Source organism: Erythrolamprus reginae, chromosome 2 (genome assembly GCF_031021105.1).
Source record: "Erythrolamprus reginae isolate rEryReg1 chromosome 2, rEryReg1.hap1, whole genome shotgun sequence".
In the NCBI taxonomy this organism is placed as follows: domain Eukaryota; kingdom Metazoa; phylum Chordata; class Lepidosauria; order Squamata; family Dipsadidae; genus Erythrolamprus; species Erythrolamprus reginae.
Window position 1 is genome coordinate 126613834 of NC_091951.1, and position 20359 is coordinate 126634192.

At 41.9% G+C, this 20359-nt stretch overlaps 1 protein-coding gene and 1 long non-coding RNA gene across 2 annotated transcripts in view; one reads left to right on the top strand and one right to left on the bottom strand.

Moving 5' to 3' along the window:
- Positions 1-1290: 1290 nt before the first annotated feature.
- ARHGEF37 (Rho guanine nucleotide exchange factor 37) overlaps positions 1291-20359 on the top strand; it is an 81501-nt gene continuing 62432 nt past the window's right edge. Inside the window, exon 1 of the mRNA XM_070739446.1 lies at positions 1291-1459. The gene's annotated coding sequence lies outside the window, so the exon portion shown is untranslated. The remainder of the gene's footprint in view (positions 1460-20359) is intronic.
- LOC139160950 (uncharacterized) lies at positions 8159-20359 on the bottom strand. Its single transcript, XR_011558045.1, has 3 exons — positions 20205-20359; positions 13639-13823; positions 8159-8597 (listed from the first exon to the last, which is right to left on the bottom strand). It is a non-coding gene; the product is annotated as an uncharacterized lncRNA (long non-coding RNA).

Genomic DNA, 20359 nt, shown 5'->3' on the forward strand with positions numbered 1-20359 from the left:
AAGAATCTGGTAAAAGAACCAGAGATACACTAAATCTTAGTTGTGAAAGGTACAAAACACTCTTTGTTTTGCATAAAGATTCTAGCAGAACTGGCATGGAGAAAACTGGGAATAACAAGAACAATGTGAACACATACAAATCCAACAAATAAATAAAATAAATAAATAAATATCCTTCTGCTCTGTCAGAACGCACTTGACAGGGAAGAGGACATCATGGAAACTGAGTAAGGAATATTGTTTTAGTCTTAAGTAGCTGGAGAGTTTGTCTTTGTGGTTTATGTGGTGCTCTTTTGCAAGATGACAGGAAATGAGGCGGAATAAAGAGGGGGAAACAGTGATTTCTCAATCATAATGAGACATGCCCACGAGGGCAAAGAATTCTTGAATCTTCACATGCAATGTATTCGAGAGTGACAGCTTGGAGAAGCCTGACCCCTCCTGTGCCAATGGCTATATTGCTAACTAGAAAATGTTTTATAGGTGTTAAAATACACCTTATGTATGGAATCTAAAAGTATTGACACTTTGAATGGATGGATGGACAGATGGACAGATGGAAGCACCAATCAGTCCTGTTTTTATCTGTGTATTCATCTATTTAGGCTTTTTCTTCCTCCCTTAAGAAACCCATGAAGACTCCAACTCTTGTGTAAAATGTATATTCTAAGCAGCCATTACAAACAGTAAGTCACAATTTCTGTCCTTTCTGTTGTTTAATCTTCCAGCATGAACTAATATTCTACAAATTGAAATAATTCTGAGCTGCCTCCAAAGGTGTAAAAGAACAGATAATGAGGTTGCACAGTTCTGTTATAACAGAGAGATAGAGTCCAAAATGTTGGCACAAAATTAGCCAAGGCTGAGTAAGATGATGATGTTGACGATGACAACAACAACAACAACAACAACAACAACAACAACAACAGAGTTGGAAGGGACCTTGGAAGTCTTCTAGTTCAACCCCCTGCTTAGGCAGGAAACCCTATATCACTTCAGACCAATGGTTATCCAACATCTTCTATAACATTAAGTAATTTAATGTTTTTGTTGCTGGGATGCTTTTAGACTTATGTGATACAATCTTCCAAATGTCAGCAGTGATACTTCTGGGTGAACATGTATACTGTAGCATTGCAACCAAAGTAAACTAGTTTGTACAAGAAACATAATGAACGCATTTCTCAATAAGAACCAATAATTTCTATGTTGTGCCACTTGCAATCAAACAGGCTCAACAACATTGGTTTCTTGCTTTGTAATGTTTACTTTGCAATTTTTCCATTCCAGGCATTTTAACCAATCAAGACAAGCAGAGATGAGACTACATATTGTGAGCAGCTCAGGAGGCTGACTTCTTTAGCAAATCTGATACAAAATCCGTACAGTTAGCAAGCCAACATACCATCAGGATATATTTGGGTTTCCTAAAGATACCAGAAAGAAGGCACACATCAGGGTAAGCATGTGCTTATGTTTTTCAAATATTTGATCATAAATATTTCAGATTTGTGGCATGTATTAGTGACAAATGAAGGCAAATCAGTGGTATAAACTGAGACTGGGGATGATTAATTTGAATTTTAGAAAATCACATGGTCATAGTTGATCCTTGTCCAACCATAATTTACACTGTGGAATTGTTCTAGGAGAGTTTGTTCCATATATCAGACGTTTACCATGCAAATGTAATGGCTGGGAGAGATTTTTCCGTCACAAAAGAACAACGTATAGCTTTGTATATTTTTACAAGGGCAGATTTGTGTTTTAACTCTGAAACGAAGAGATTGGAATGGTAGAGAATTTACTTGTTTGAACACTAGATGGTATCATGAAACACTTGTAGAGCTTCTCAAATGTTGCCTAAACAAGTAAGAACATTCACAAAACCTGCATGGTTGAAGGAGAAGAATGTAGCCTTTCTGCCATTGGCAACCTTATAAATGATATATATGAGTTTGTGGGTAATGATTTTAATAGATTATGTGGGGATTTGCACTGCTAGATGACACAACATCTAAGTTTGATGTATTCAAAGACTGTTGTTTAAACATGTCTTTATCAGCCTTTGAGGGAAGCAAGATCAAGAAACAGGCAAGGTTGTATGTCTTAGAACAGTGGTTCTCAACCTGCGGTCTGCACACCCTGGTGGAACCACGATGTTGGCACAGGGGGTCCATGAAGGCTTGAAAAAACATGTTATAATTTAAATTTTGAGTTAGGTCTTGGGAGTCTATGGCCACGGTCACACAAAACAATACATAAAGACTTTAAAGGAGGTCCATGATAAACAAAAGGCTGAGAACCATTGTCTTAGAATGTTCTTTAGGATAAAATAACAGAATCTTAAAAACTGTCAGAATTAGTCAGAGCTAAATCAAGGGGCGTGCATAAGCCCACCATTGTGCCTGCTGTCCCTGTCTTACTGTTCTATTGTCTTCTATCATTACTTTTCATCATTACTTTTCTAATGTTTTATGTATACACATTACCATACTATAATTGTTTGACAAATATAAATAAATAAATAAAAATAAAATAAAAAGTTGTCTTATTTTGTGTTTCTTTCTTTTGCTTTCCTCTTCCTCTTTTAAAGGAATTATTATTATTACTATTATTATTATTATTATTATTATTATTATTAATTAGATTTGTATGCTGCCCCTCTTCGAAGACTCAGAGCGGCTCACAACAAAAAAAACAGTACAAATCCAATGATTTAAAAACCCTTAATATAAAAAACAGTCATACATGTCATGCAAACCATACATAAAACAGAAACGGCCCAGGGGAATCAATTTCCCCATGCCTGATGGCAGAGGTGGGTTTTAAGGAGTTTGCAAAAGGCAAGGAGGGTGGGGGCACTCCTGATCTCCAGGTGAGTTGATTCCAGAGGGTCAGGGCCACCAGAGAAGGCTCTTCCTCTGGTCCCGCCAGATGACTAATCTTTTCTGCATCTCCCCACACCTTAACGGTACATTCATTCTTTCTCAAGGCCTATTCTCTATTCTTTCACACCCCTCCCACATTAGAATCCCTTTCTTCTCTCAGTTGCACATGATCCAGAAACTCACTAAGGTTAATGGACAAGGGATGTTACATTCGGACCAACGGCTGCTGATTGGCTAATCTAGCAGCGGAATCAATAAACTGCTGTCAGGGGCTAGCAGACTTCAGGGAAGCCCTCAAAAGCGGCTTCCCTGCAGCCTGCCAGCAGTCTGTATTAGTTCCAACTAATAGACATTAAAGATGTTCCTGTGACTTGCCCCTTCATTTACATGCAAATCTAACAAGTGTGAAAGGGAAGAGCTACATGGACTTGGAAATTGTTCCTTCCCTTCCTGTTGCATGGCAATGGCAACTGGAGGGTCCAATATGGAAAGATGCAAAGAGGCACTGGGTACCATCTTATTATATTGGCAGAAGTTCAAGGGGATGTGAAAATTTTAGATGGAAGTACTGAACACTTCAGGAAAGACCTTCCAGTGAGTAAGATTTTATAATTGTCTTAGCCTGCATTGAAAACCCAGAATACATTCCAGCTTCTATTCTTCTTCCTCATCCATAAGAAGAATGATTAATGACAGTAAGATCACCCCAATATACATTCTTTCACAGAATGTAGAAATCAGCTACATACTCATGAATCTAGCCTTTTGGGGTTCACTTTGCCGATTTTCCAGATTTGACACCCCTTGGTCAGATGGTCAAAAGCAGTTCTAAAACTTTGAATTGTTACCTAGTAATTATCTGACAATGGATCATTTTCCTCTGGGAGGGGCACTGCTCATCTTCACTTAATGACCTGTCCCTTAGCAACTGGTCAAAGTTACAATGGACCTCCTGGTTCAAGACTTCTGACCTCATTCCCAGTGGTTACAAGACTGTATTTCAGTTGCTTGGCAATCAGATCATCTTTATGGTCAATGGCAATTTTCCATAGTCACATGACTGCAATTTGTGATGTTTCTTGCCAGTTTCCCACCTTTGAGACTGGTTTTCAGCAAACTAACTGCCCCCCAGTAAAACATTGATTTGCTCAGTAACAGTTGTGTTCACTAAATGACTGCTGTTGTCCACGTAATGACCATTCACTTAACAACTGCTGCAAAAAAAAGGTCATAAACTTGTGTCTGGTCATGTGATTACCCTGACTTATGACTTTCATAACTTATGATAGAAATTCTGGGCTCCATTACAGTCATAATTTGAAGCCTATCTGTATGCGGGCACACATATTATGAAATCAGTGTTAAGTGCATTAATTTAGCCCTTGTTGTGTTTCATGCTGTGTCATAATTTATGCACTGAATTGGTGAGAAGAGAAAAATACAGCAATTTACCAATTATAAGATTTTAATGCAAGACTATATAAATATAATCTGCAGTAGAACTTCCAACTTCATGGAATAGCTATTGTTAGTTGGGGAACTAGATAGATAACTAGACAGTTAGATAGATAATTGTATTTCCACAATGGATAAGAAAGTAACCCATATTCATTACACTGTACCACATCCAGGTGGTCTGGCAATGGTTTACCAATATTTCTAAGATCAATTTCCTGTCTGTTTTTGCTGTCTCTTGCTTTTGAGTAAATTACCTTAAAAACTTATTTTATATATGAGCTTTTTATATCTTGCACTTTTATTAGAGAAGAGTTATTTTAGAATATAATTCTTTATTGAATACAGTGATACCCCGTCTTACAAATGCCTCGTCATACAAACTTTTTGAGATACAAACCTGGGGTTTAAGATTTTTTTGCCCCTTCTTACAAACTATTTTCACCTTACAAACCCACCACCGCCACTGGGATGCCCCGCTTCTGAACTTTCGTTGCCAGCGAAGCACACGTTTTTGCACTGCTGGGATTCCCCTGAGGCTCCCCTCCATGGGAAACCCCACCTCCGGACTTCCGTGTTTTTGTGATGCTGCAGGGGAATCCCAGCAGGGGAATCCAGCAGTGCAAAAACGGGTGCCTCGCTGGCAACGGAAGTCCGGAGGTGAGGTTTCCTAGTGAGGGGAGCCTCAGTGAAATTGCAGCATCGCAAAAACACAGAGGTCCGGAGGTGGGGTTTCGAGGACTTCGGTGTTTTTGTGATGCTGTGATTTCACTGATGCTCCCTTCGCTGGGAAACCCCACCTCCAGACTTCCATTGCCAGCGAAGCGCTCGTTTTTGCGATGCTGGGATTCCCCTGCTGGGATTTCCCTGCAGCATTGCAAAAACACAGAAGTCCAGAGGTGGGATTTCCCATGGAGGGGAGCCTCAGGGGAATCCCAGCAGTGCAAAAACGGGCACTTCGGCTGGCAAAAGGGGTGACTTTCGGGCTTGCACGCATTAATCGCTTTTCCATTGATTCCTATGGAAAACATTGTTTTGTCTTACAAACTTTTCACCTTAAGAACCTCATCCCGGAACCAATTAAGTTTGTAAGACAAGGTATCACTGTATAATTATTTATTGGCCAAGTGTGATTGGACACACAAGGAATTTGTCTTTGGTGCATATGCTCTCAGTGTATATAAAAGAAAATGTACATTTGTTAAGAATCATGAGGTACAACACTTAATGATTGTCATAGGGGTTAAATAAGCAATGAAGAAAAGAGGGAGGGGTGGGGTTAAATGGCCGCGGCAGCATGGAGTTCCCCTTCACCAGTGGGAGGACTCCGAATCCGCACTGTCCAGGGGTTTTGGTTCTCAGAATACAGTTTGAAGCCTTTTGGTCTTGGGAATGTGATGGCACATGATGCATGATGTGATTTGGAACAGAACAGAATAACAGAATTGAAAGAGACCTTGGAAGTCTTCTAGTCCAAACCCTGCTCAAGCAGAAGATCATATATGATTCCAAACAAGAGGCTATCTAGTCTCTTCTTAAAAGCCTCCAGCGATGGAGCATTCACAATTTCTGCTGGCAAACTGCTCCACTGGTTTATTGTTCTCACTGTTAGGAAATTTCTCTTTGTTCCTAAGTTGGTTTCCTCTTTTATTAGATTCCATCCATTGCTTCTTGTGCTGCCCTCAGGTGCTTTGGAAAATAAATTGACTCCTCTTCTTTGGGACAGCCCCTCAATTATTGGAACACTGCTATTATTTCACCCCTCGTTCTTCTTTTCACTAGACTAGATAAACCTAGTTGTTAGGACTAGTTGTCTATTCTGCTACAGGGGTTAGGTGGGATCAGGATGTTTGAATGAGAGCCTGTTTCATGGATAGAAAAGTAATGAAATATACAGACACACACTTGCAGAAAGACATGTGCATGACTTGGAGAAGGGCATCCAAGGCCTCAGAATGTTTCTCAAGCTTTGGAACTTGGCTTTGGATTAGGGGGCATGGAGCCTCAGGAAAAAACAAGGCCTTGTGTGGCCAGAAGTTGTATTGTGAAGAACTAGGCTAGCAATGCCTAAACAACAGCAGAAGGAAGAAGACAGCTGGCAGGGCCAGAGTAGTACAGGGAAGCAGGGCTGGTAGGGGTGGTGGAGTGCAGGGTGGCCAAAACGGCATAGATTGAGTGGTAGTGGGGGAGATAGGTGGTTATTGTTGTGGGAATTGAAGCACCCTTGTAGTTGTAAGGTAGGCTGTCAATTAACTGAATTTTCATTATGTTACTTTGAGGGAACTACATTGACTTGAACTTTGTGGACCAGATGTGGCTACCATTTCTTCAGCACTGCAATGACTTTGAACAAATGTTCATCAATCGAGGACTACCCATATAGCAGTAGAAGATCAGAATGACTTATGCAAGCTATTTTTATTTATATGCCAATATATGTTTGTGAGTGACACAAGGGAAGGTTTGGTAGGGAAGCTTTGCCTATTTGCCAATGACTCTAAAGTGTGCAATAGGGTTGATATTCCTGGTGGCATCTGTAATATGGCAAATGATTTAGCTTTACTAGATAAGTGGTCAAAGCAATGTAAACTGCAGTTTAATGTTTCCAAATATAAAATAATGCACTTGGGGAAAAGGAATCCTCAATCTGAGTATTGTATTGGCAGTTCTATGTTAGAAAAATCTCCAGAAGAGAAGGATTTAGGGGTAGTGATTTCTGACAGTCTCAAAATGGGTGAACAGTTCAGAGTCAGGCAGTAGGGAAAGCAAGTAGAATGCTTGGCTGCATAGCTAGAGGTATAACAAGCAGGAAGAGGGAGGTTGTGATCCCGCTGTATGGAGCGCTGGTGAGACCACATTTGGAATACTGTGTTCAGTTCTGGAGACCTCACCTATAAAAAGATATTGATAGGGCTACAAAAATGGTGGAAGGTCTTAAGCATAAAATGTATCAGGAAAGACTTAATGAACTCAATCTGTATAGTCTGGAGGACAGAAGGAAAAGGGGGGACATGATCGAAATATTTAAATATGTTAAAGGGTTAAATAGGGTTCAGGAGGGAAGTGTTTTTAACAGGAAAGTGAACACAAGAACAAGGGAGCACAATATGAGGTTAGTTGGGGGAAAGATCAGAAGCAACGTGAGAAAATATTATTTTACTGAAAGAGCAAATCATGCTTGGAACAAACTTCCAGCAGACGTGGTTAGTAAATCCATAGTAACTGAATTTAAACATGCCTGGGATAAACATATATCCATTGTAAGATAAAATACAGGAAATAGTATAAGGGCAGACTAGATGGACCATGAGGTCTTTTTCTGCCGTCAATCTTCTATCTTTCTATGTTTCTAAATAAATAGACCCATTTGATTATGCTAGTTTTTTTAATGGCAAATAGCTAAACAAATCTGTTATTTGTATGAGACACAGAATAGTGAATGTACTATGGGTTTTTATCTCTATTTTCATTATTTGAATAAAAAGAATAATAATATGCTTTTTAAATTGTTCTTTTAAGATCTTGTTTCTTTGTTATACGCCACCTAGAGTCCTCAGGGAGTTGGGTGGCATATAAATTAAATTAATAAATTAAATTAAATTAAATTAAATTAATAATTAATTCAGGTTATTGGAAAGCCATGCTTTTATCTTGTAGTGAATATGCATATTTTGATCTAAATTTTTCTAGGCTGACACAAGTAAATGGTTTTCTAGCTTTAATGAACTACAGTCTGTCTCTGTCTGCTCTCTCTCTCTCTCTCTCTCTCTCTCTCTCACTCTCATACACAAATACAAGTGAATGATGAGTAATTCGGAGGATTGCTTTAATCCCAGCAAGCATTAGCTTTCCCATTAAATAAGAAATATATAATACATAGGTGTGGTTGTTGGTTTGTACAAAGGTATTTTAATATTAAATCATGCCTACAGCTACTTGCATTTCTTTATTTCAGGATCATTTCATCAGTGTTCTCTATAAATTCTTCATAAAAATTAATATAAAATATGAAAAGAAGAAACATTGTTTGCATGTGAATCAATTCACTAGAATGAAGTTTTTAAAAAACCCTGGAAGTTACAGTAATAGATAGGAACATCTTGTACATTTGACTTAGTAGAATCTCTCTTTTTATATAATGTGTGTGATACATTTCTTTACTGCCCAGTTCCTAATACTTGTCTCTAGGCGATTTATGCAACCCCACTAAAGCAAAGTCCACTGACATGCAGCAACATGGCACCAAAGAACCTATAAATATAACGAAAAGAAAAATATATCATTAATAGTCCTGGTTTACCATAAAACCAAAACAAAATATAGGATGTCTCCAAACCAAAATCAATTCTCAAAATTCACACAAGCTCAAAATTCTTTTGACAGTCTTCTAAAAGGGGGGGGGGGCGCTCTGGCCAAAACTCAGGATAAAAGATATTGAACAACTTGACTCATCAGAGAGAATGACAGTCTCTGGGTTCATTTTTTTCCCTATTTTTCTCCTGGATGGAGCCTGTTCATCTTTTCTTTGCATTTGATAAGCAGAACTACTTTGGAGAAGACGGTACCAAGGGTTTTAAATTAATAACAATGATATTGATTTTTGACAGACAATTAATAGGGATTTACAGTAAGAGTGCTTTGATTTACTGATGAATATTGCCTGATTTAGTTAAGTGGTCACAGAATATAACTAGAGTTGTTTAGAGAAACATTGAGCTTGTTCCATATACAGTGGTACCTCAAGATACGAACCCCTCGTCTTACGAACAATTCGTGATACGAACCCGGGGTTCAGAAAAAATTTGCCTCTTCTTACGAACTTTTTTCAAGTTACGAACGCCAAACCCGAACTTCCGGGTTCGGCATTGGGAGGCTCCTGGGAAGCCCCCGGGCTGTTTTAAAAGGTGACCGCCGGGCTGGGGGGCTTCCCAGCAACCTCCCGAATCCCGAACTTTTGCCGAACTTCCAGGTTCGGGGTTCGGGGGGGTGCTGGGAAGCCCCCCAGCCCGGCGGTCACCTTTTAAAACAGCCGGGCGGCTTCTCAGGAGCCTCCCAACGCCGAACGCGGAAGTTCGGGTTTGGCGTTTGGCTTCCGGAGGCTCCTGGGAAGCCCCCCGGCTGTTTTAAAAGGTCACAGCCAGGCTGGGGCGCTTGCCAGCAGCCCCGACTCCCTGCCGCTCGCCCATGGCCGGCAGAAGATCGCTCTTGCCCGGCTTCCGCGCGAGGCATCAGGTCAGCATTCTGTGGGGCGGGCGGCGGGGAAGCCGGCGGCTGTGGCAGCTGCTGCAGGAGGCTTTCCCCCTCCTCGTCCGCCGCCCGCCCGCCCAGAATGCTGACCTGATGCCTCGCGGGGAAGCCGGGCAAGAGCGATCTTCTGCCGGCCATGGGCGAGCTACAATAAGCTTCCACGCCCTCGCCCGTGCCTGGCGGGAGGTGAAGAGTGCTTTGCCCAGTGCAAAGTTGACAGCAAGCAGCTCCGCAGTCCCCAAAGGAGGCTTAACCCCGCCCCTCTGTCCCACCCCTCGCCCGTATCCGGCATAACTTCCTCCTGCCTATCCCCGCTCTTCTGCCGGCCACGGGCGAGGGGTGGGACAGAGGGGTGGGGTTAAGCCTCCTTTCGGGACTGCGGAGCTGCTTGCTGTCAACTTTGCACTGGGCAAAGCACTCTTCAGCTCCCGCCAGGCACGGGCGAAAGGCGAGGAAGCCTATTGTAGCAGCTGCCACAGCGGAGACATTTGGGGTTTTGGCTGGGGGGGGGAGGGGAAGGCAGGAGGTCCGGCCCTTCATTTGCCCTCCCAGCAAAAGACAAAGCCGCACAGCTCCGCATCGCCGAAGGAGGCTTAACCCCACCCCTCTGTCCCACCCCTCGGCCGTGGCCGGCAGAAGAGCGGGGATAGGCAGGAGGAAGTTATGCCGGATACGGCCGAGGGGTGGGACAGAGTGGTGGGGTTAAGCCTCCTTCGGCGATGCGGAGCTGCGCGGCTTTGCCTTTTGCTGGGAGGGCAAATGAAGGGCCGGACCTCCTGCCTTCCCCTCCCTCCCCAGCCAAAACCCCAAATGTCTCCGCTGTGGCAGCTGCTACAATAGGCTTCCTCGCCTTTCGCCTGTTTCAGCTTTCCATCCATCCACGTCACTTCGCCGCTAAATCGTATGGCAGCAAACAATCTTTGGGGTTTTCGCTGGGGGGAGAAGTAGGACCTTCCTAACTTCCTCCCCCCCCCCCAGCGAAAACCCCAAAGATTGTTTGCTGCCACACGATTTAGCGGCGAAGTGACGTGAAGGGATGGAAAGCTGAAACCGGGCTGTTTCAGCTTTCCATCCATCCACGTCACTTTGCTGCTAAATCGTATGGCAGCAAACAATCTTTGGGGTTTTCGCTGGGGGGAGAAGTAGGACCTTCCTAACTTCCTCCCCCCCCCCAGCGAAAACCCCAAAGATTGTTTGCTGCCACACGATTTAGCGGCGAAGTGACGTGAAGGGATGGAAAGCTGAAACCGGGCTGTTTCAGCTTTCCATCCATCCACGTCACTTTGCTGCTAAATCGTATGGCAGCAAACAATCTTTGGGGTTTTCGCTGGGGGGAGAAGTAGGACCTTCCTAACTTCCTCCTCCCCCCCCAGCGAAAACCCCAAAGATTGTTTGCTGCCACACGATTTAGCGGCGAAGTGACGTGAAGGGATGGAAAGCTGAAACCGGGCTGTTTCAGCTTTCCATCCATCCACGTCACTTTGCTGCTAAATCGTATGGCAGCAAACAATCTTTGGGGTTTTCGCTGGGGGGAGAAGTAGGACCTTCCTAACTTCCTCCCCCCCCCAGCGAAAACCCCAAAGATTGTTTGCTGCCACACGATTTAGCGGCGAAGTGACGTGAAGGGATGGAAAGCTGAAACCGGGCTGTTTCAGCTTTCCATCCATCCACGTCACTTTGCTGCTAAATCGTATGGCAGCAAACAATCTTTGGGGTTTTCGCTGGGGGGAGAAGTAGGACCTTCCTAACTTCCTCCCCCCCCCAGCGAAAACCCCAAAGATTGTTTGCTGCCACACGATTTAGCGGCGAAGTGACGTGAAGGGATGGAAAGCTGAAACCGGGCTGTTTCAGCTTTCCATCCATCCACGTCACTTTGCTGCTAAATCGTATGGCAGCAAACAATCTTTGGGGTTTTCGCTGGGGGGAGAAGTAGGACCTTCCTAACTTCCTCCCCCCCCCAGCGAAAACCCCAAAGATTGTTTGCTGCCACACGATTTAGCGGCGAAGTGACGTGAAGGGATGGAAAGCTGAAACCGGGCTGTTTCAGCTTTCCATCCATCCACGTCACTTTGCTGCTAAATCGTATGGCAGCAAACAATCTTTGGGGTTTTCGCTGGGGGGAGAGGTAGGACCTTCCTAACTTCCTCCCCCCCCAGCGAAAACCCCAAAGATTGTGCCTTTCTTTGTTGCGCTTCCACCAGCATGGCCTGGCTGGCAGCGGAAGATGTAACCGAGCTCACGGGGCTGGGCTCGGCTCCCCCTCTTACCAGCCCAGCAGGCAGCCGCCATGGAAGGCTCCGTTCCCTGTCGGCCACGGAGTCCGGCCCCGTGGGCTCGTTTACATCTTCCGCTGCCAGCCAGGCAGCGCAACGAAGAGAGGCATTCGCTTTCCTCCCGCCGGCCCCTCAATCGGGCCGGTAGGGAACAGAATGGAACCAGCCCAGAAGCAATAGACGCAGGATCGGGCCGGCAGCAGGCGCAGGGCGAGGCAGCAGGTCTGCATCCTGGGCAGGCGGGCGAGGAGGCGCGGCCGAGCGGCGACAGCGGCGGTTCTCCTCACTTCGGAGAGCTTCCTGGGCATGAAAACGCGCGAATCCAACAAGAACGAAAGCCAGGAAGCTCTCCCTGGCGGAGACCGCCGGCCCCTCAATCGGGCCGCCGTGACGGGGACCACTGGCCTGCCTAGCGGGCTGGGAGGGAGGTGGAATACGGGAGGAGGAGGAAGAGGAGGAGGAGGGAGGAAGGAGAGAGAGAGAGAGGGAAGCCGCCCGGCTGTTTTTAAAGGTGACAGCCGGGCGGCAGCGTTTTTTTGCGGTTGTTTTTTTTTTGTTGCACGGATTAATTGACTTTACATTGTTTCCTATGGGAAACAATGTTTCGTCTTACGAACCTTTCGTGTTACGAACCTTTCCCTGGAACCAATTAAGTTCGTATCTTGAGGTTCCACTGTATCTGTTAAGTTATTTTACAGGTTACAGAGATTACATGATCAAGCAACATCGGTACAAAGTCAGCATACTATTATATGCAGAATAAGTGTTGTTCTTCCCATATCTATAGAATCAAAAAATGTAAACTTTCAAGTTTTCAGAAGCAAAAACCTCAGGGAGAAATTCCTGTTTATTTTGTAGCTCATTGAACTTAGTAGAATATAACCATTTTGAAAGTATGCCTTAAGTAAATTTTATGGAAATGCCATAGAAAATATATGAGCTATTGCATATCTTGTCCCAAATCTTCAGTGTTTTTGTTTTTTCCTAGTTGCATTTTTATGACCTTAATAATTAAATAAATAAAGCAGAATAATGCCTTACTGCTATTGTTTTGGAAATTTGTATTGTAGATTTCAGCATTGCTATTCACCTTGATTGGATCATGAGCTCATTTCTACCTCTCCTTTTATCTAAGTTCTTGCTCTCAAATACAGGTATAGGTGTTGAACATAGATATCCCATCATCCATAGATATTGCAGAGAAACCAGCTGATGAGATGCGTATTGTGACATCACAATGTAAACCCTGTAATTCATACATTTGCATCCAACATTGGGCCACAAGCACAAGCAAGCAGAATTTCTATCAGAACTGTTATGTAGTAGCAATTGGCATAATTGCCATTTATTGGCTAATTTAGCAGCAGGAGAAATAAATTTCTGTCAGTGACTAGCAGACTTCAGGGAAGACCTTAAAAGTGGCTTCCCTGCAGCCAGCCGCCAGTCCATATTATTGCTGAACTGTTCCTGTGACTTGCTTCTTCATTTGCACGCAAATTTAACATTAACATCACAAAGTACTTCTCACTAACTTTTTTCATCACTGTAGTTAGTAGCAGACAACTAAACTGTCTCATATTAATAGTTGTCAGAAATAACAATGAATGTAACATGGATGAAAAATTTCTGTATAAAGAAACATAGAGCAGGAAAGGGAAACATGACAAAAAGATAAAAGGAAATGGCAGAGAAGAAGACAATGAAGTTAGCAGGTCTGGGTAAATTCTGACATGCTACTAAATATTTAAGAATTGAATGCGCATGGTGCATACCTTTGAAGGCAAAGATAAGTTGATTCTCAGCTGAGATTGCAATACCATTTTGCATTGAATAAGAATTAACTTCCAAAGCAATGTCTTCCATTGAGCATGTTTTCAATTTAAAATTGTGTGGTTGAAGAACATTTCCATATCATCTTATCACTGCAGGATCTGAATTAAGCATTTTGGTTTTGTGTCTGCAATTTATAATAATATCATATGATGATCTGAAACACTAATGAGAAGAATCCTCTTCAACAAAAGAAGACACCTGCATCTTAAGAGGAAGGAGGACTGTTTTTTTTAAAAATCCTACGTTATTTAGCAGTTCCTGAAAACACAACTAAGCAGGTGCTGAAACTTGGCTGAAGTTTCTAAAAATTAGAACTCTTCTTTAAAACAGCAGAATGAACCAGAAATACATCAGAGAAGAAGTGGGAAAACATGTATTTGCTTTGTACAACTGCATCTACCAATACTTCTTTGTTTCCTTCTACTTTAAACTCAGCTTGAAGTTATTTTAGTTAGCCATGCTGTTATTGCTGATTAAATGCAAAAATTGTATTTACTTGCTTGCTTGCTTGCTTGCTTACTTATTTGGATTTATATGCTGCCCTTCTTCAAAGACGCAGGGCAACTCACAACATATAAAAGCAATACAAAAACAATTCTAAAGCCCAATCATAAAACTAATCAAAAATCCCAATCCATAAAACCATATAACCACACTCATTCACGTCATAGTCATGCTAACAGCAGGAGCAGAGTGTTAGAGCTCAACGGCCCCAGGCCTGCAGGCAAAGGTGACTTTTTAAAGCCTTCCAGAAGGCCAAAAGAGTGGGGGCAGTGCAAATCTTTTGGGGGGAGTTGGTTCCAGAGGGTCAGAACTGCTACAGAGAAGGCCCTTCCCCTAAGACCCCCCCCAGATGGCATTGCTTGGGTGTCGGGACCTGGAGAAGGCCAACTCTGTGGGCTCTGACCGGTCACTAGGATAAATGAGGTTGGAGATGGTGCCATCAGTAACCTGGTCCTAAGCCATGTAGGGCTTTATAAGTAACAACCTATAAAGTTCCTTAAGTTATCGTGATTATAATTAGGTAATGGAAAAATAGCATTACTTGTAGTAAAGTTTTCACTAACATGCAGATTATGTTAAAAATTGCACTTCCAAACTTATATTGAATTTTTTTGCCATTTTTAAATTGCAACTATCAATTGTCTGATAGATCTAATAGATAATAATAATTATGATAAGTAGTTTATTCATGTAATTGCATCTTGAATGTCATCTGTGGTATTAAGTGATGTCTAACAGCAGAATAGAAAAAAGTATTAGAAAGAATCATGTATTGCCAAATTAGTAGTTCTAGTAGGTCAAGTAGTTATGTCTACATTTGAATCCAGAATGGCAACTTCTCTACAACTTTCTTGCACTGAGAAATCTTCTACTAATTTACCTTCTAAGGTTATTGCATCATTGTAACCAGAAACCTAGAAAGGGATAAGAAGAAATAAACCGGAGACTCAATATGTAACAAGGAAAGATGTAGACTGTTCCAAATAAAGCTACCTTTTGCAATTAATTGATGGTGATTTTATCAATGCTGATGGTGTTTAACTGGTGCTCCAATGGTTTGGGAGATGTGCCTATACTACTACTATTAGTGCTATCTTTGCTTTCTTTTGCCACAGTTAAGTTTGTATCCAGCTAATAGTTCCAACAGCATATTGCATCACAATGTATTGTATGACCTAGGCCAGTGATGGTGAACCTATGGCACGGGTGCCACAGGTGGCACACAGAGCCATAACTGCTGGCACACAAACCATTGCCCTAGTTCAGCTCCAATGTGCATATGTGTGCCAGCCAGCTGATTTTTGGCTCTGGGAGGGCATTTTTGGCTTCCACAGAGCTTATGGGGAGATGGGTGAGGGCGTTTTTTACTCTCCCCGACTTCCAAGGAAGCCATTGGAGCTTGGGGAAGGTGAAACATGAACCTACTGGGCCCACCAGAAATTGGGAAACAGGCAGTTTCCAGCCTCCAGAGGGCCTCTGGTATGCCGGGGAAGCTATTTTTGTCCTCCCTAGGCATTGAATTATGGGTGTGGGCACTCATGCATATACGATAGCACACAGGTATGTTCCTTCGGCACCTGAGGGGAAAAGGGTTTGCCATCACTGGCCTAGGCATTGATAGCTGTGATGCTGTTTACCATAATTCAGTTTTTTTAATCTTTGGATGTATTCTTTACTAAATACATTTTTAACTTGTTCAGCTTTGATGTCATCCAACTGTAAAATGCCCAGATACTTGTAGGCTTCATCCTGATGGCTTCTGATGGTTTGGCTATTCAGCATTAGAACTCCATTGCTGTTTGTGATTTTACTCCACTTTATTGCTACTGTAGCATGCTTCTCTAGGCTGAATACCACTGCTATATCTGGACAAAAAATCTGGACAATACTTGTCAGTGACTGGATTTCGATTTCTGATTTTCCATAAAACTTCAGAACACCACTAAAAATGTGAGATTTTTTAAAGCATTTTTCCCCCAGTTTAATAGCTAAGGGTTTTTTCCCCTTGATGTCCTGGATCCTCGCAATGGCAAATAAAAAGGGTGATAATGAGCCACCCTGCAAGATGTGTCTCCTAATTTGCCAAACCCATATTTTTCTTTTTCAAGCACCAATTCTGTTTTCCACTGATTCATTATTTTTTCTATACAATGTTTGTACCATCACCATGTGTTTCCAGCACTTGATAATCCAGCCACGGAGTGAAGAATCAAATGAATCAATTCTGACTATATGTAAATTGTTCTTCCTGCTTTTGTAATACGTATTCACTAAAAGTTGATTTTTTTTATACCTTTGCTTTTCCTTTAATTTTCTTTCTTTCTTTTGGGAGGCTGTTATTTTCTTCCAAATAAAATTAGGTATTAATTTCTATTGTGCTAATGAGTAATTTAAATATAATATTCAAGCATGTTATTATCCCAAAGTTTCTCTTTCATTAATTATCTTTAGCCTGGAGTTGGAAGGTCATTGATATCCTCAGTCTTTTCACCTCTCAACATAGACCAGTTTCCCTCAAAAGAAGTATTATCTGTTTTCCAGACATCAGTTTGTTGATGCACGAGGACAAATTCTTTGATTATGTTTACTCCAATTTTTACTAAGAAACATAGAGTAAAGCCCTGTTGATCAGATGGCTTCACTGTAGAGGGCCTTTATTTGGGACTGAAGCCATTTTCTGAGAACAGTTACATATGGATTTTGTTGGGGGGGGGGATCTGTGATTTCAGTTTTGCTACTTTCCTTTTTGTAATCTTGTACTACACCAATCTCTGGCTCTAATCATGGTTTACAATAGCATTCTCTATTTTAGGTATTTAAATGATAACAATAGTAATAGCTCTCCTACTGAATTATGTTCTCAAATATTTTCCCACCTTTCTGCAATAGGTACTCTGGGTTTTACTGTCTGTCTGTATTATAATTGGGAGAACTAAATAAATGTGAGATAAAGTGGATGGAATTCCACCTTTAGTTTACATTCTTTATTATTGGCATATCATACCTCTGCAGTAAATTTATCTTATCGCAGTCAAACTACAGCTGATGCTGATGCTGATGCTGTGTGCTTCAAATAAAAAAAAAGTTCCTAGCCAAAATTTATAGTATAACATTTAAAATTATCACATTAATTGTAATACTATTTTATGGTTATATCATCATCATCATCATCATCATCATCATCATCATCATCATCATCATGATGTGTTCGGAAACTTCAGATCATGCAGAATGCAGCTGCGAGAGCAATCATGAGCTTCTCCAGGTATGCCCATGTTACACCAACACTCCATAGTCTGCATTGGTTGCTGGTCAGTTTCCGGTCACAATTCAAAGTGTTGGTCATGACCTATAAAGCCCTTCATGGCATTGGACCAGAATATCTCCGGGATCGCCTTCTGCCGCACGAATCCCAGCGACCGGTTAGGTCCCACAGAGTCAGTCTTCTTCGGGTCCCGTCAACTAAACAATGTCATCTGGCGGGACCCACGGGAAAAGCCTTCTCTGTGGCAGCCCCGACCCTCTGGAACCAGCTTTCCCCGGAGATCAGAATTGCCCCCACCCTCCTTGCCTTTCGTAAGCTCCTCAAAACCCACCTCTGTCGTCAGGCTTGGGGGAACTGAACTACCCTTTTCCCCCTAGGCCTATACAATTTATACATGGTATGTTTGTGTGTATGTTTGGTTTTAATAAGGGTTTTTTAATTATTTTAAACATTAGAATTGTTACATGCTGTTTATTACTGTTGTTAGCCGCCCCAAGTCTATGGAGAGGGGCGGCATACAAATCAAATCAAATCAAATCAAATCAAATCAAATCAATAATCATCAGGATAGTATCCCTAAATAGGAATTGTCTTAAAACATGTCCCAATTTTATCTTGTAAAATGTGCTTTCTGACACAGGAACAACTGTGCAATGCATCCCCCCCACCACCAATTCTTTGGTATTCCAAGAATAAGAGTGCATTCTGTGTGATCCAGATGAACTGGATTCCAAATTCGGATCTAACTGTTGACTTATGGGCTGGGTTTCTTATTATTTAAATATTACTTTTTTCCTTACCTGTTTCTATTCCAACATACCTGAAGTCCTCCACAACAATATTAAGGTTGTGTTTGTTTTCCTTTCTCCCCCCCCCCTCCCATATAAAAACCCTGTTTATCGATCCTGTCTTCTTTTGTCATAATAGGGAATTTTTGATCTATTAAATGGTGAGCGGTGTTGATACACTGCCTCTTGTCTTTACACTGCTCACATTAGAATGACATTTTGCTGTTCTAATGCTTTAGAGTTGGCATTCTCAACCACAGTGGCAGCATGGTACATTTCTCTGTGCCCTGCATCCCTCCCCCCATCCTTCTTGCTGTGCTATTTCCTATAATGAACTTCAAGAAATTTCAAAGCCAAGGCCTGTGACAGAGAAAAATGACAGATAAAAGTAGAGGAAAGGCATTGGATTGGCAGAGGGAGCTAATGGAAATGCAGAGAAGAAATTGATCTGAAATAAAAAACCCTCAGCAAATATTTAGGCAAGATCAGCCTGGTTGGTGGTGAAATTAGATTTAAATCCTGAAAGATAATGTTCTGCTGAATGTAGGTCAGACCACTGAGCAGATCTTTATCTGTTCCAAAATGTGCAGTCATCAGAACAATAGAACCTATTGCTCCTTTGCCAACTATAAATAGACATCTTGAAGTTAAAACATTGATATTGAATACATGAGTTCTCTTGCCCTTGTAGTTATTGACTTCCTCTTTTTCTTTCTCATTATTCACAAGATGAAAATGGCCATGCAATCAAGAGAGTTGGGATGACAATATGATGTTTCGGGATGGATGGGAATAAAATAACTCATCCCTTTAAAGCTATAGAATGTTACATAGGTAACTCTTTCACTGAACTAAAGTAAAGCTGTTAATTAATTTGGGCAATTGTGCTCAATTTAAATATTAAAAATTGAAACATTTTATAATCAATTACTTAATTTAAGGTTTAATTAGTGCAAATTATCTAGCTGGCAGCTGGTATACTAATAACAACCAGCATCCCAAATGTACTTTATTAGGTTATAGTTTCTGTCATTCCCACATGGTTTATTGCAATGAAACACAGCAGTATCACACTGGAAAATATGATTTAGGCAAATAAGGAATTTTAGGACTGTGGACCAACAGTCTAAGAATTCCTGGTGGTGAAATCCCAGGAGATCTGAACGGATTTAGTCAGGGAAGTGGTTAGAAATAACATAAAAGAGACAGAACAGGGCGGGGGAGACTGTTTCTCAGATACAAAAGTGGAGCAAATGTCCTGAGATCCATTTAAATTGAAATGCTGCTAAGATCCTGGCATGTTTAATAAATTATTTTTTGATAATTTCTGGAAATTTCTCAATGCTCCAGCATCATCTTAAGGATATGATATAGTAGGAACTGCAAGGCTTTCTGCATGCTCCTGCATGGGGAGAGAAAGAGGGAGGGAGGGAGGGAGGGAGATATTTGAGAAGAGATAAATAAAGTTGTATCATCAGGCTGAGAAACTGGTCAGTTTGCTTCTTTTTTCAACCCCTCTGCCTTGGAGCAAGATCATAAAGATATGAAAATGTAATAAGTAGTAAACCTTACCTCCTCTATTGGAATAATTTATGTACCTTCTCAATCAAAACTCCTTTGATTTAGGGCTATTATGGCACACACACAAAAATGAGTAATCACTAAATGCTCAGAAAGCAGCCCTGGGAGAGAGAGCTTATGTGTCTCTCCTCCCCCCCCCAGCTAGGCATGGAAGAAATAATACAGCCTATAAGGAGATTTATGCCACACAGTTTGCTCGCTCGCAGCTATCAGAAGCCCCCTTTGTCCATAAAAGCAAAGAAAACTGTCCACGGATGTTGTGCCTGGAGGAAGCTGAGTGTTGTTTGCTAGCGAAGAGGCAGTGAAAGTTCTTTGGGCTTTGAAGTGAAAGGGGATTTTTGGCGCTTTCAAAGTCCTTTGACCTTACCCTATTCAATTGTCTCCAATTGTCCCTGGTTATTGATTCCCTGGCAGGCCACCTTCCACTTCCATCCAGCAAGCTCCAGAGCTGGCTAGCTGCCACGGAATTGGTTGCCTTGGCTGCGTTTAGCTGCATAGGGAGTGTACCACACAGAACAGAAA